This window comes from Dermacentor andersoni, chromosome 4 (assembly GCF_023375885.2).
Source record: "Dermacentor andersoni chromosome 4, qqDerAnde1_hic_scaffold, whole genome shotgun sequence".
Lineage (NCBI taxonomy): Eukaryota > Metazoa > Arthropoda > Arachnida > Ixodida > Ixodidae > Dermacentor > Dermacentor andersoni.
Window position 1 is genome coordinate 82,014,118 of NC_092817.1, and position 14,985 is coordinate 82,029,102.

A 14,985-nucleotide genomic window follows, 5' to 3' on the forward strand; every position below is an offset into this window, starting at 1 on the left:
TAGATAAAAGTATTTTTCCGAGCGTGAAAGAAGCCTGCGAATACAGGCAAAATTGCCGTGCGACTGGCCGCTCGAGGCACTTTGCGTGTATTCGCGGGCTTATGTCACGCTCGAAAAAAAAAAACGCATTTATATGCCGCACGTATTTAGAAACATAAAGCTGTATCTCGTGTTGCTGTATAATTTTCTCATGGACACTCTGCATATAATTATAAAAACTGAGAAGTTGATTCATACTTTAAAAATAATTATCTAATTAGGCGGTGTGCAAGAAATTAATCTGAGTATCTCCAAGCGACGGCAAACAACATTAGCTTGGTTCTGTCCAGATACGTGGCGTTTGCATGTTTCTTAAGGTTTGGCCCAAGTTACGTGAAACGCCCATGTAATTCCTGCGTGTTTGGCGGCGTAAAGGAAACTGCGAGCATATAGACGCGCGCGAATGTGCTCTCGAGCGCCCGTGCTACGCCACGTGACCCACGCGGCGATCATGTCAAAGAGCTAGCTGGTTGTTGCCACGATAGAGGTATACGCGAGAATGAGGACTTTTATACTCAATGCACACAGAAATACAAGGCAACAAAGAAAACGAAAAAAAAGATTGAGGCCTAATGCTTATAGCTTCGGAATGCTGTGCCGGGCGACCGATGTTCGATCCCACCATCGCACGTACGCAATAGATTTTTTTTATTTTCGAATGTGAGATACTCACCAAGACAGCAGCCGAATCCACGGTCAGGAAAGTCCCGGAAGGTTTCGCAAGGAAAGCTTCGCTTTAACAGGGGTAAAACCAGCATAGGCGATAACTTCCAACTAAAAGTTTTATTGGTGGCTACTGAATATTTAGGTGATGGCTGACTGACCGATTGCAGCACGTTAATTGCATTTTTTTCCGAATTCGATATACGTGCTGCGGTTGTAACCTTCTGTTTGTTTTGCTCTCGATATATTTGTAATATGGGTTCCACGTATGTCGTTCATTAAGTATAAATGACGTCCTCAATGTATTAAAAGTTTAGTTGGAAGTTACCAATTGTGTTTGTCCTGCCCTTCCTGTGTGCGTGGCTTCTACGCGCTAAAAACGTTTGAAGACACAATGTGCATTTAGGCGGCCCAGGCCAACTGAAAGAGCGCTCACAAACGGGCGCTGCTTGTCTTTAATTAATTATGGGGTTTTACGTGCCAAAACCACTTTCTGATTATGAGGCACGCCGTAGTCGAGGACTCCGGAAATTTCGACCACCTGGGGTTCTTTAACGTGCACCTAAATCTAAGTACACGGGCGTTTTCGCATTTCGCCCCCATCGAAATGCGGCCGCCGCGGCCGGGATTCGATCCCGCGACCTCGTGATCAGCAGCCCAACACCATAGCCACTGAGCAACCACGGCGGGTATGCTCTTCTTTGCGTGATGCATAATGGCTCATACCCACCATGCCAGATGATCCAACCAGTTCGTGGTTAATGCAAAAAGTTAAAGATAAAATTAGAAACAGTGTAGGCAAATAGATTATTAATATAGATATAAAGCGGGGGAAAGTATCACCTTTGCTATGTTTTCAAACAACAAAATTAAAAGTTAAAGGAACATGAAGTGATAAATTAAGCTGTAGACACAATAAATTCGAAGTGAAATTTTTGGAAAGAATTTCGGAGCGAAATTCTGTTCTGCATAAAGCTAATAATTTCGCTGTATACATAACAATAACTTCGAAGTGAACATTCCGGAAAGAATTTCAGAGAAAAATTCTAAACTGCGAAGCAGATGTATTATACCAGTGAAGGCTTCAAAAGGTCGGATAGCAAGAACCGCTGATCCTGTCACAAATCGCAAAGAGCTAGGGTTTCTTTAACACAAGATTGGTGACACAAGAGAAAAAAAGCGATTGTTTCATAATCATTCTAGTAGGAGCGTATAATGGACAGAGCAATTACAGATGTGCATAAGTAAACGCTTAGTAAATGACTATGTCATTGAACGCTCGCGATCTTCAAGCCGGCGTGAAATGTTTCCGTTCTCTACAAACTGTAGCCAGCGCACAATCCTACAGCGCTTGTATTATCGCACACCCCGTGATTCAAGCAAAATTATATCGTGGTATCGAATATAATCACATACGCTGCCAACGGTACAGCAAAAGGCAGACCGAAAAATCGATGTGTTGTAGCAATGGCGTCGGCAGCCTCACTAAAGAGATAGAATCATTCGTGGCCAAGGACACATCGCTAGCGAGCGCGAACCAAGGGAAAGCAGCACCAAGACAAGCCTGCGATAATAATGGCACACGTTACTAACGCGACAGCGCTAAAGGTCCCGCGTCGCAGAAAATCCGGTGTCGGCGTCGGCGGCGCGGTCCGTGAGCGAAAATTTCCGTAAATTTTCAGGTATATGTATATGCCGCACATCTCTATATGACATGCGGTATGTGCGGGTATATTGCCACACCATTCCATCACTAAAGTTGCTCATGCCTTATATATCTTACATACTTGGCAAAGTTATTCCTCGGAATTTCGAGAATGACAGCCCCCAAATAAATGTATATAGTGAAACAAAACACCGACAGCGCATGTCTTTTATGTTGTCTTCTAAGACTTAAATATTAAAAATGCGGAACAATGACGGAAACCTGAAAAAGGATGGTGGTGGTGGTGGTGGTGGTGGTGGTGGTGGTGGTGGTGGTGGTGGTGGCAACAACTTTATTGACAATCCGGCAAATTCGTGGCCTGGGCCTAGGCCGCCTCCGAGGAGGTCCGGAGATTCTGTCTCCACGCCGCCTCACGGGCTTGCTGGATGGCCCATAGTTGATTTTGGAGGTTTGAGCTGCGCAACGCAGCCGTCCATCGCGCCGCAGCTTCATCTGGGGAAACTGCATTTTCTCTGCATATAACCTCACATTCCCAGAGAATGTGTCTAAGAGATGCGTGAGCCCTGCTGCATAGTTTGCAGTTATCGTCTGAGTAGATGTCCGGATATATCCTTATGAGATGGACGGGGTTGGGGAAAGTCTTTGTTTGTAACTGCCTCTAGTCTACCGCTTGGGCCCTGTCGAGTTTGGGGTTAGGGGGCGGATAAACACGCCTGGAGTTTTGATAAAATTTTATAATATCACAGTACCTGGTCCATGCCTGTCCATGCCTCCGTTGGATTTCCAACCCCAAGGGAGGATCCAACGCGGGCGCGGAAGGTGAGACCTCGCGCTACGCGGTGGTCCTCCTCGTTGAGATTGGGTACGGGGGTGTCGGGGGACGTGTGAGCCGGGAACCATATAATGTGTCGTTCCTCCGTCTCCTCGGAGGTGACATAGTTCGCGTTGGCTATGAGTATAGCCTCAGTCTTCGGCGAAATTCTGCCTTGTGCATAGTTTCTGACCGCCGTCTGCGAGTCACTGAGTACGTATCTGCAACTGGGGTTAACGATTGCTAGGGCTATCGGCACCTCTTCCGCGCCCTCGGGGATTTTTACACGTATGCTACAAGAACTGACGAATTGTTCGTCGGCATTGAGGACGGCCACTGCGAAAGCACGTCGATGTATTTTTTCTTTATTTTTAATTTTTTGCGTGGCTGTGCAGTACATCCGGGATCGGCCCTCGCAAGAGGCGGCGTTCCTACCAGAAAGCTCGTCTTCGTGCATAGCGTTCGCCGCCAGCGTTTCCCGGTAAACATTAGCGTTACATAAGCTGCAGTTGCCGGGCAGCGTGAGAAGCAGTTAGGGATCTCCGAATGCTATCGCGTTCCACTCCACGGGCACGGCGGACGTAAAGCTGCCATGTCGCTAAACGGAACGCTTCTCTGCTTGCTGCAGGTTTTTCTTGGCTTCGCTGCTTCTGGATGCACGCGGCCGCTAGATGCGTATTGCGACGACAAGAACCAGCTCATCGACAAAGGCCCTTCGTTCTCGACGATGTCGTCATCCGTCGACGCAACTTTATTGGCCTTTCCTTTCAAGCATATCAGTGTGACGTCATCGCTTGGCGCCGCTGTAAAAGAAGACCGGCATGATTTCGTCTTCTGTGGGCACGGCGGACCCAAAGCTGCCATGTCGCTAAACAGAACGTTTCTCTGCTTACTGCAGATTAGTCCCCGTTCTACTTCGATACGTGGCGATTGTCGAGGCTTAGTGGTTCTGCCGTGCCCACGGCGTTTTGTAGTAGCGTATGACTGGTTTGTCGTTTGCAAACTACTAATTTGCGGCGATGTCGAAGAAAACCCAGAAGCTAGCCAGCATGAATTGTACGAGCAACTACCCGAAGGTCAGGCAGAAATTAGTAAGGAACTATTAGAAATGAAAACTCAATTTGCTGAACTGAAAGAACAGATGCGCGACTTTAGGCCTACTGTGGAAGATATGGCGTCTGAGCGCTTAGTACAGCATTCGAACACTGATCAATTGCAGGCCACATTGAAATCGTTTCAACACGTGATATCTTTTCAAACTAAAAAGCTGACAGACCTTGAAGACCATAGTAGACGCTCTCATTTAATTACTCATCGTGTACCCGAGACCTCAGTAGAGTCAGAAGAGGAACTAAATAACAAGGTTGTGAAGGGTATTTTTCAAGACAAACTTGAGGTTAAATGCGAACCTGCCGGGCGTATCCATCGACTTGGTAAGCAGGTGGTAGAGCGGCCCGCAATAGTGTACCTGCAAGACTTTAGGGCAAAAAAAGTTCGGCAGAGACACTTAAGACTGCTTACGTGTGGGAATGCGAAAGCATTGTAGTCGCTTTGGGGAAACGTCTTCGATTAGGTATTCATCCGTATATATGTCCTCGTGCACGTTGTAAGCTTGCACGGCATTCTTCTTTTTTTTTTTTTGTTCGCTTGCTTCGTCTTCCTCGGCGTGCTTCCGTGGGCGATCACGTTTCACAGATGCCGCTGAGGTATACGCTTCTGAGTGCATTCCAGTAGACACAGCACCAATAAAATCCGAAAAGCATGTGACGCGCGGGAGGCAGCGACGTGACGTGTGCAGTGACGCACGCACTCGGCACAACTTTGGTCAACCATAACCGCGTACAGCCACCGTGGCAGCGGGGAAGCGTGCGCGTCTTGCACCCCGGAGGCCCGGGTTTGATTCCCACTCAGACTGAAATGGACTGAATTTCCTTTCCAATTATTGACTCTGTTTACGAAAAGCTGTATGACAAATTTCACGTCAGTACGAGCGTTCTTGACGTGTTTTTACTGGTCACGCCGTCGGCCATTTTCGGCACCATCTTTCGGTCACGCCGCCGATGACAACGCCGGATTTTCGCGCATGGGGCATGTAATGATTTCGCATTAAAAAACGAATACTGAAAAGCTCAAGGGATCGAAGATCTCTAAGAATAATCATTCCAAATCGACGTTAAGAAAACGCAGTCTTCTCTGGAACAGCGCAAAGGCAGAGATAGAACAAGGCAAAAGAATCAACCTGATAGGCTATACAAACTAAAAACAAGAAAGGTGCTGACAGATGGAATAGCACACTGTGGTATAAAGTTTGTAAACAGGGATAAGGTCCCTCAGAAAGGCTGGCCAACGTTTCGATAGGAGGACCTATCTTCGTCAAAGGCGGCCTCGTCATGCTCGGCGTGTTAGTTTTAAAGGGTTAGTGCAGTGACGTCACGTGCGGGTGTTGCCGCTGGCGGCTGGTTTTAAAGAGAGAGACTTCAGAGGAAACGAGCGCTGTCGTCCGACGTCTGTGAGCTTCGTTCCCAAGACGAGGGGACAAGAGCGGGGACTAAAGGTCGACAAGGATATGTAACTTTGAAAAGAAGTGCAAAACAGGCGGTTGAAAATAACCAGCTACGAAAACATCACCCCTCAACAGTGCAAGTAACTCCTCATAATTGTGCCCGCGCTAGATCTTCTCCGACATTGCCAATTTCGGTATACCTTGGCAGCTTTCCTCTTGTCGCCCCGTGCCGTTCCCAAGGCTAAGACCATGTTCCCTTTCTGCTCGCTTGAGTACGGCATGCTTTAGGCACTGCAAACAAATTCTTCGAAACGGTTGCGCGGCACGACAGTAATAGACAGTCGAGCTCACATGCATCTAGCCGCTGGCACAGCTTGGAAGAAACGCGGCGTTGTAACAAATGATGCTCTCTCTCGCACGGGTTCCAGGTGTATGATGCATGTCTTGTGTGTATTTTTTCTATTCCGCATCGACTTGAACGCTGGAAAAAAGAATGCTCTTCTCGTCATATCGGAATAAACGGCTGATGACAGCGCGTTCTTCGGCGACAGGCGCGAGCGGCTGCTGACGAAGCGCTTTTTCGGAGGGCCGTCGCCAGCCGCTGCCGGTAATGTCAGAGCCGAGCAAAGGTTGAAGCCCTTTCTCGTAAGTGAAGTGAAGGTCTTGGTCCAAGTTAGCTGGGGCACCCTATATATATATATATATATATATATATATATATATATATATATATATATATATATATATATATATATATATATATATATATATTAGCCGCATATCAATACCAGCGTAGCAATGTGATCAAGTCGTGTTTCCAACGCGGACCTGTGATTGATATTGCACCAACTCTCTCGCGGCTCTTTCTATATAGCTCTTGCAACACACAAGACCTGCGCAACTAAGAGGAAGCTTTAGCTCGGGGGCTCCTACCTAAATACATGTAAAAGTAGAATTCGTTTTTCTCAGCGACCAGTGCACCAAATTTGACGTGATTTAGATCGTCAATCTTTTGTTAAAAATTGGCAAAAATGTAAAACTTCCAGAAAACGAAACTGTTACGTTTACAACTCTGTAACTCAGCAAGGAAAAATTATATCACAATTCTGTGAATTGCCTCTGACAGTACATCTCATCATCACCATCAGCCTGGTTACGCCCACTGCAGGGCAATAGCACATCTAAAGCGGACAAAAAAAATTTTTTAGTACATCTGAAACGGACAAAATTCGTTTGTTACATATGCATCTAAAAAAATTCAGTAATATGTAAATAAAGCTTTTGCAGAGTCCTAGTACACAGCGCAACAAATTCACGTAAGATATAAATTGACATATCGAATTTGTCTGCTTTGAATGAGTTAAATGGATGCCGTTTACAGAATCGCGATACCCGTTCTTGATGCAGAGCTATCAATTTAAAACTTCGAGCGTCTATATTTTCCTTTTTTTTTTTTTTGAACATGCGAATTCTTTAAAAATCTTCTAACAGAATTCAGGCCCTAAATCGGAATTCCGCTTCCAACACTCACTAGAATTGAAATTTCTCTCTCAAGTACAACAAATTCCGCTAGAATCGGTCCAGGAGTAATCTCAGAAAAGCGTTTTACATGTATTTCAATAGGACGCATCGGCGTTGGGCCCGAGCTAAAGCTTCCTCTTAATGCAAAGTCTTATTTACATTTCAAACCTAGCGAAACTGAGCGCATATGTCGCGTCTCTCCGCGGTGCTCGCGATGAGACAACGCACGACACGGGTTGTTTCTTTCTTGATCGACACACGATAGCTCGCTCCGACAATCGGCGATTGACGCACGGGCGAGTTATAACGGCTACGGGGAAGAACCACAGGCAGCGGGACAAAAAGAAAAGAGAGAGAGAGAGAGAGAGCGTTGAAAAGGACATGGAGAAGGGAGGGGGGAACGGTGTTGAGGGGTAGAGAAGCAAAGCGGTTCGCATTACGAGCAGTCGTGATGCAATCGGCCGTGCCTGCGACCTTTGGTATACGCTGGCGAAACTCGCGCTGTGATGTCACAAGTCAGTCAGAGTGACGTTAGGAATGTCAAGTTCGCTCCAGGAGCGCTCGTAGCAACGAGCGGGCAGGTGATCCGTCTGAGGAAGACGCACTTGACAGCGCGGCTATCGCGACACGCGATGCCTCCTCGCGAGGTTCGGGCCAGCAGCTGGTTCTCACCCAAGCGCGACAGCACTGACGCGTCTCTTATGACTTTAGGTTCGCTTTGTCACGCCTGGTCTCGTCTTCCTGCAACCGAAGGAAAGATATCCTTCGCTGATATTTCTGCGCATATTCTTAAAAGGAAACCGTACTTTTAAAAGAAACACTAAATCAGCCTATATTGACAAAGCATTTAAAAACTCAATTTTCGTTGTTTTCGTGATAGGAAGCTGTTACAAGAACAAAAAATGAGGACCCAACTTTCCTTTTTTTTTTTTTTTCGCGCCTGAACTCTATAGCGCCGGTACTTCTACGTGACGTGACAAATTTCAAAGCATTTATCGTATTTGGGTTTTTTTCGTGCAGTGAGAGTACTCGAAACTATCAAGATTCTACCGTTGGTCGCTTTAGAATACAGTGCAGTCCATTTTCACCGAAAAAAAAAAATTAACTAGGCCGGAGAAGACATCACCAAAATTCATGACGTCACGGCGAGATGGTGCGAGAACTTTAAAGCAGTGTTGCCAGTTGGCTTTGCGTCTTTTGTAGATTATTAATCAGGCATCCTCTTACGGTAACGGCTTCTTTTTTTTTTTTTTGCAAAACGGTAATTCTCTAATACAGTTAAACTTATTTTTCTATTTAGTGTCTCTTCAAATTGCCGAGGTTCTATGTCCCAAAAGTGGACTATGCTCTACTATTATGTCCCAAAGTATATCATGATGTGCTCCGCTTAAAAATAATGTTTAATATACTAGTTACCATTACAAGATTACATTCGTTATCAAGTCCTCATTTTGCATTATAAAACTATAAACAAAATTAGTTTGTGTCCTTCAGTAAAAAAAAAAAAGAATCATCATAATATCTCATACCCACTATGATCAACGACCTCGAACACTAGGTTTGTCGGACGCCCGCACTAATTATGGACCATTTCCCCTTTCGTATGCTGCAGCGGATTTGTGGACCAAATTACCGACCGAGCCGGCATCACAAAAATCGGTTATCTGTTACAAAACTAACCTTCGCTCTTTCATGCTTGCATCACTCAATCAATGAAGACGCAGCACTTTCTTCTTCTTTCTCACGCTCATCATGTTTATATAAAACAGTTCAGTCTATGACCCCTTTTGCAACTCCTACGAGAGTTACGGGGTCTCACTATTATACGATACACAAAATGTAACATTTCGTGCAATAAAGAATCCGTGAAGTTGTGAACGTTGAAAAACCACATTGTGCCTGCATGAGAGGCGCCGTATTGGGAGGCTCCGGATTAATTCTGACGACTTGGCGTTTTTCAATGAGCATACAAAACTTGGCGCACGAGACCTTTCGCATTCTTGCCCCTCTCGGAACAAGGCTGCGGCCGGCGGGAATCGAACCCGGGGCTTTGTGTTCAGCAGCAGAACGCCGCAGCCGCTGAGTCACGGCGGCGAGCTCTGATAGGAAATGCGATTATGACGATGACAGAATGCGAGTACTCTCAGCGAAACTGCGAAGCTTTGACTGCGATAGCCATGTGCAACTCAAGGAAACTCCGCTTGCGACTACTCCCGATCTCTTCGCCCGTTTATCTATGTGCCACACATCTGTGAAGCACGCGGAATCGTATTTGATAGCGGTCGCTTTCTAACGTACAGGGTCGTCCACACGGCGCAGCAATGTTCATGTATGAGGGCGCTCCGTGGAGCGCCAGCGTAGTGTTCCTGTATATAGCATATACAGGAACACTACGCCAGCGTAGGGTGCCTCGATGCGCGCGCCCTCTCTGCACGGCGGCGGAGGGGAGAGCGCGCATCGAGGCTAATCGAAGCACCCTACGCCAGCGCACGCGGCACGGCCGCGCATCGAAGCTAAGCGGCGCAGGCGCACAGGGGCTTGAAGGCGGGGCTTCGTGTCGTCTGCTAAGGGCGGGAGCGCGCTGTACTTGCTTTGCTGTGAAGCGCATGCTTGTAGCGCCTCAACACGCCGCGACCGCGTTGCGGGAAAGCGCACTTCACTCACGGCGTCGTGTTATGTAGTTTCCGCGTACGACAACTGAGCGGTTCCTTTGTTCGGTGCCACGATCCCAGTTAAATGCATGCATTGTGGCAAGCTTCTCGGGAGTGGTTTGGTTTTGTTTATGGGGTTTAACGTTTATGGGGTTTATTGAAGACGTTGCTGAGGGGCCCCAGATAATTTCAACCACCCGGTGCTCTTAAGTGCAGTGACATCGCGCAGCACGCGGGCGTTCTTGCATTTTGCGTCCACTGAAACGCGGCACTTGCTGCCGGTATGGAAAATAGGTATCCCGACTCAGTGCAGCCGGGCGTCCTAACCACTAAGCTACCGCGGGGGGGCATTGTCAGGACTTGACCGCACTCTGGAAGTAGCGAGGGTTTTCACGGAGAAATGCATTTTCTGCGCGTACTCTTTAAAGCATATGTGATGTTTTAAGGCAGCAGATGTCAATACCATGTGCCCGGATGTGACGTCTGGCTCGCTTTTCTTGGTCGGAGTGGTAAGGTGCTCAATCTTGCTCGAAGGCACTCGCAGATCGCCTGATACGACTTCAATTGTAACCAACGAACTCATGCAAATCGACAACACAGGCCGTAAATATGAACGAAAATATCAGAATGCGTTTAGTCCACAATGCAAGTGCTTGTTTATATGCGAGTCATTGCTTGCATTATTAAGCAGGCTGAACGACGACGTATTTGGTCGAAAGCTCATTCCCTCGATCAGAGGAACTTAATCACAGTGCTGAAACGCTTCATAATGGGTCATATCATAAGCCAACAATGACACCAAGGACAACATGGGGGTAATTACTTGTACTTTCTAATTGGATTAAAGGAATTATAAATTAATAGCAATGAAAGTGGATGAAAAAACAACTTGCCGCAGGTGGGGAACGATCCCACGTCTTCGCATCACGCGTGCTATGCTCTCGTTCATTATTATTGGGTCAGTCATTCTGCTGGTCTCCGCTGAAGGTTTTCCGCCGTCACAGCTCTTTCTTGGTATAGGCGGAATATTGCACAAAGCATAGGCAACAAGCGTAAAGAACCACAAGGAGAGCTGCTAACCAGCAGAAAAATATTGTATTGTTGCTGAGGCCGCTGAGGCTTTACTCGTGCGAAGTCTCTTTATTTTCGCGTGTGGGGTGCGCTTCCGAAAGTTCCTTAAGTTGAATAGCGGGCGGGTTCGCCTCCAGCGCCTGTCACAGCCTGCATTCTGTGTTTGATCTAAGCCGCTCCCACTGCTCTTGGACAATAGCCCACAGTGCGTCCGTTGAGAGGGAGCGGAGATGCCGGTATCCCAGCGCAAACTTCACGTTGCCCCAGATATTTTCAATAAAATTGAGGTCAGGCCACTGGGGAAGCCATTCGAGGACTGCCACGTCACGACTCTCTAGAAACGCAGCAACATTTTTGGACTTGTGCATGCGCGAGTTATGCTGCACGAGGAAATCATATTCCGGAAATGGCATGCTGTTCCCGTGCCCAACGAGGTAAGGGAGCAACACATCATCGAGGAGGGTACAGTACGAATCTCCCTTGAAGCGATTCTGGATTCTCACGAGAAAACAACGCCTGGTGGCTTGAGCCTTCACGAATATTACGATAATCTTTCCTTGGACAGACGATAAAGTTAGCTTGGAAATCATTTGCAGCACCGCATCAGCGTCGCCATTCGATAAGAGAGTGTCATGCCCATGGTAGCAGGAACCACCATAGCGCACTTTAGAACAATCTTGGGAAGCGAGAGCGCGAAGGCGGGTGAGGTGACAAGCTTCTTCAGGAGGAGCCGCCAGAAAATTAGAGGATGGTGTCCAAGGTATCGGTCGTGGGTTGAGCGTACAGAAGAATGGATTTAAAGCAGTCGTCTCGCGCCGTACGGTTTTGGAAGGCGGAGGTGATGAAAGACTGGACGCTGACGCTGTCGCATCCCTTGGGAACTGATTTCACATTGAGAACGTATTGAAGATATTGATTTTTCTGTTCGTGGCGTTTGGCTAGGCCATGCGTTTGGGGATGGTGAAGATAATAATGCAGAAGTTGTGGATCGGAGAATGGACCAAGAACGGAGATGTTTCACAACGGTGAGACATGGAACTGATGATAACACTCTCATTACTCGTGCAAGTCCATTGCGGGAAAGTACGGGTCGGAGCAGAAAGAAGGATACGTAGCAGGTGGCAACAAAGGGTAGTACCACTGTCTCCCCAGGCTGTCTACCAAGTTGAAATTTCCAAATTCCCTGAGTGCCTTAGCGATATTCCCTGAGTGATGCAGAACTATGTTTTATGTCAAGACGGGATGAAACCATATCGCCCAATGCTGTCACTCTCTAGTAAGCACAATATAAAAATTATAAAATTATAATATTTTTAAATATGAGCTATTTCTATTAACTGACAGAAAGCTCGGTAGTATGAGCCCCGAACTTTGTCACAATTGAGATTCTCTCAACAACTCGTAACTCAACCTCAACTGTCCTGACATACTCTCAGCCCACGCACGACGCCTCAGTGTTGTTTCACTGCTTTAAAGAGTTTCTTTTGGTTTGGATGAGGGACACCTGCATCTCGGCATCAGCCAACGCTTTGTTTTTTGAGCTCAAGCTCCTTCGAAACGGCGGCAGCACGCTTCCTTTCCCGTTCATTCCTCAATGCGTAGGTTCTTTCAGTTCTTGTCCTCCTTCCGCCACTCGTTCGCCCCACGGACCATTTGAAGCATCTTCTTGGTCAGTTACACAGTCCAAGACCGATTTTTCGAACTCCTTAGGGGCCGCGAACACGTCCGAACAGTTGGAAAAAATAAATGCATGTCATTTACTGCCCTTAAGGACTCAAGCCGCCACAGGTACATTCGAAAACGCTCTGAAGGCTTGTCGGTACACGTATTAGGCATATCGGTGCTCGTACTGTGACAAAAAATGCCGGGTGCACGTGTGTATAATTAAGGAATACATACTGTGTACCGTGGCAATAGCCGCTTCCCACGCTTGTTATGCTTCACTGCAATACTTTTGCGTATGCTCCACCAAGTAACATATCTGTACGAAGGCGAAGTTGACTTTCGGGAACCGGCATTATGCAACGCACCGTGCTTTCCAAGCTTCTAAGCCAATCTGCAAGGACCACAAAGGAGGAGTCCGTACCATTGCTGACAGCAGCGAATTAGTTCAACAAAAAACACGGCACCCAACGGCAAGAAGCTTCACAGCGAACGGAGAAGCAGCTAAAGGTCTAGCGTTGCCGCAGTAGTGACTACGGCTTCTAGCGGATCTGCATGCGAGAGCGCCGGTTCGAGGCGGCAAGGTAATCAAAATGACAACTGTGGTGGCTTTGATTAATGCCGTTTCGGACCTGCGGTAACGGCAAAACGTCCGGAAAATCGGACGGCAAAGAGTTCATACGTCAGAAATTTCAGACGTTCCGATACATTGACTCTATGGGGTACACGGTGGTGCCGAGAAGCCGTCCAAATTATCAGGAATCGGGAAAGCCGATAGTTGACTGTACACTGGCAACTCCTCCTACCGATGACAGGACGTCACAGACGACTCATTACGATTCCTGTTTGTTACTCGAGCCAGCATTACCGCGGCTTTCGACCTTTTCAATAAAATTACAGCTAATTTTCTTTGATAGAGGCACAAATTCTCTGAATTTTCCGAGTTTTTCCAGACTACTCAATATCCCCGAGAATTCCCGGTTTTCCCGGTTGGTAGTCACCCTGCTCCCAATAACTAGCCAGGTAGGCAGCGCATATGACTATATATGTATTACAATACAGCAGACTAGAGTGAGACCAGCCCGGGCCTCTGCCAGCGAGTAGGACGATTGTGCCGGGCGCGAGACCTGTTTGCTCGGCGACCGTCTCGACGATGCGCGATTTTAGTATATATGAAGAAAGCCAAGATACATCGAGACCAAGGCCACAGGTTCCAAACCAAGCCGCTGTGGCCGAATTTCCATGGGGGCGAAATGCATTGAAAGCCCATGTGCTGCTTAACTTCAGTGCAGGCTAAAGAACCCCGGTTGGTCGCAATTATCCGTAGCACTCCTCTACAGCGTCTCTCAAAGCCAGAGTCGCTTTGCAGCGTTAAACCCCATAAACCAAACCAAACCAATCCTGAGAAGTTTGCAAGAATACACAGATTTAACTGGAATCGTGGCAGTGAAAAGAAGTACCGCGCAGTTTTCGTCTGCGGAAACTACAAAACACGCTGCAGTGAGTGAAGTGCGCTTTCCCGCAACGCCGTCGCGGCGCCCTCAGGCGCTACAAGCATGCAGAGTTAAATATGCGTCACAGCAAGGCAAGTACAGCGCGCTCGCGCGCTTTAGCAGACAAGAAGCCCCGCCTCAAAGCCCCTGTGCGCCTGCGCTGCTTCCCCTACGCGGCCACGCTACGCCGTGTTCGTACTAAGAGTGGACGACTCTGTACCTGTTGAGAAGGACTGCGGTTTCTCAGATTTTCTTATAAAGGTCCTTCCAGTAGAAGGCCAACAGAGACGTTTCTCGGGTTGTGTGCGCGCGCGCGCGCGCGCGTGTGCGTGTGTGTGTGTGTGTGTGTGTGTGTGTGTGTGTGTGTGTGTGTGTGTGTGTGTGTGTGTGTGTGTGCGTGCGTGCGTGCGTGCGTGTTTAGGGGGGGGGGGGGGAGCAGCCATACATATATAGGGGCATTTTGTTGAAACCACTCAGATTCTAGAATCTATATAATAAATGGCTATGTGAGGCATTGAAAAAACAAATGTAATAAGTTTTGCAAGTATCTTTAGCGCGACAGCGGAGATATGTGGCCTTTCCGGTTGCTTATTGCTGAGAACGGAAGCAGAGATCTTTCGCCTTGCATAGTAAGTGGAGAAACATCATCCCGACATCAAAAATGCTTTCTTTGCAAAACAGTTCGCAGCCGGTTTCAAATACTGTAAGAGTTCATCCTAAGATAAATAGGTACCCTCTATTGCAGTCAGAGTTATTAATTTGTATTGGCGGTTGCATTGATGAGTGTGGTGCTGCTCAGTTTAGTACATAAGCGAGTACAGCTATTGAAAGCTTTTTTTAGTTTTTTACATTTGCTTACAGATTTCATTTGACATCAATGTTCATGCAAAAACGTGGCATCCTGT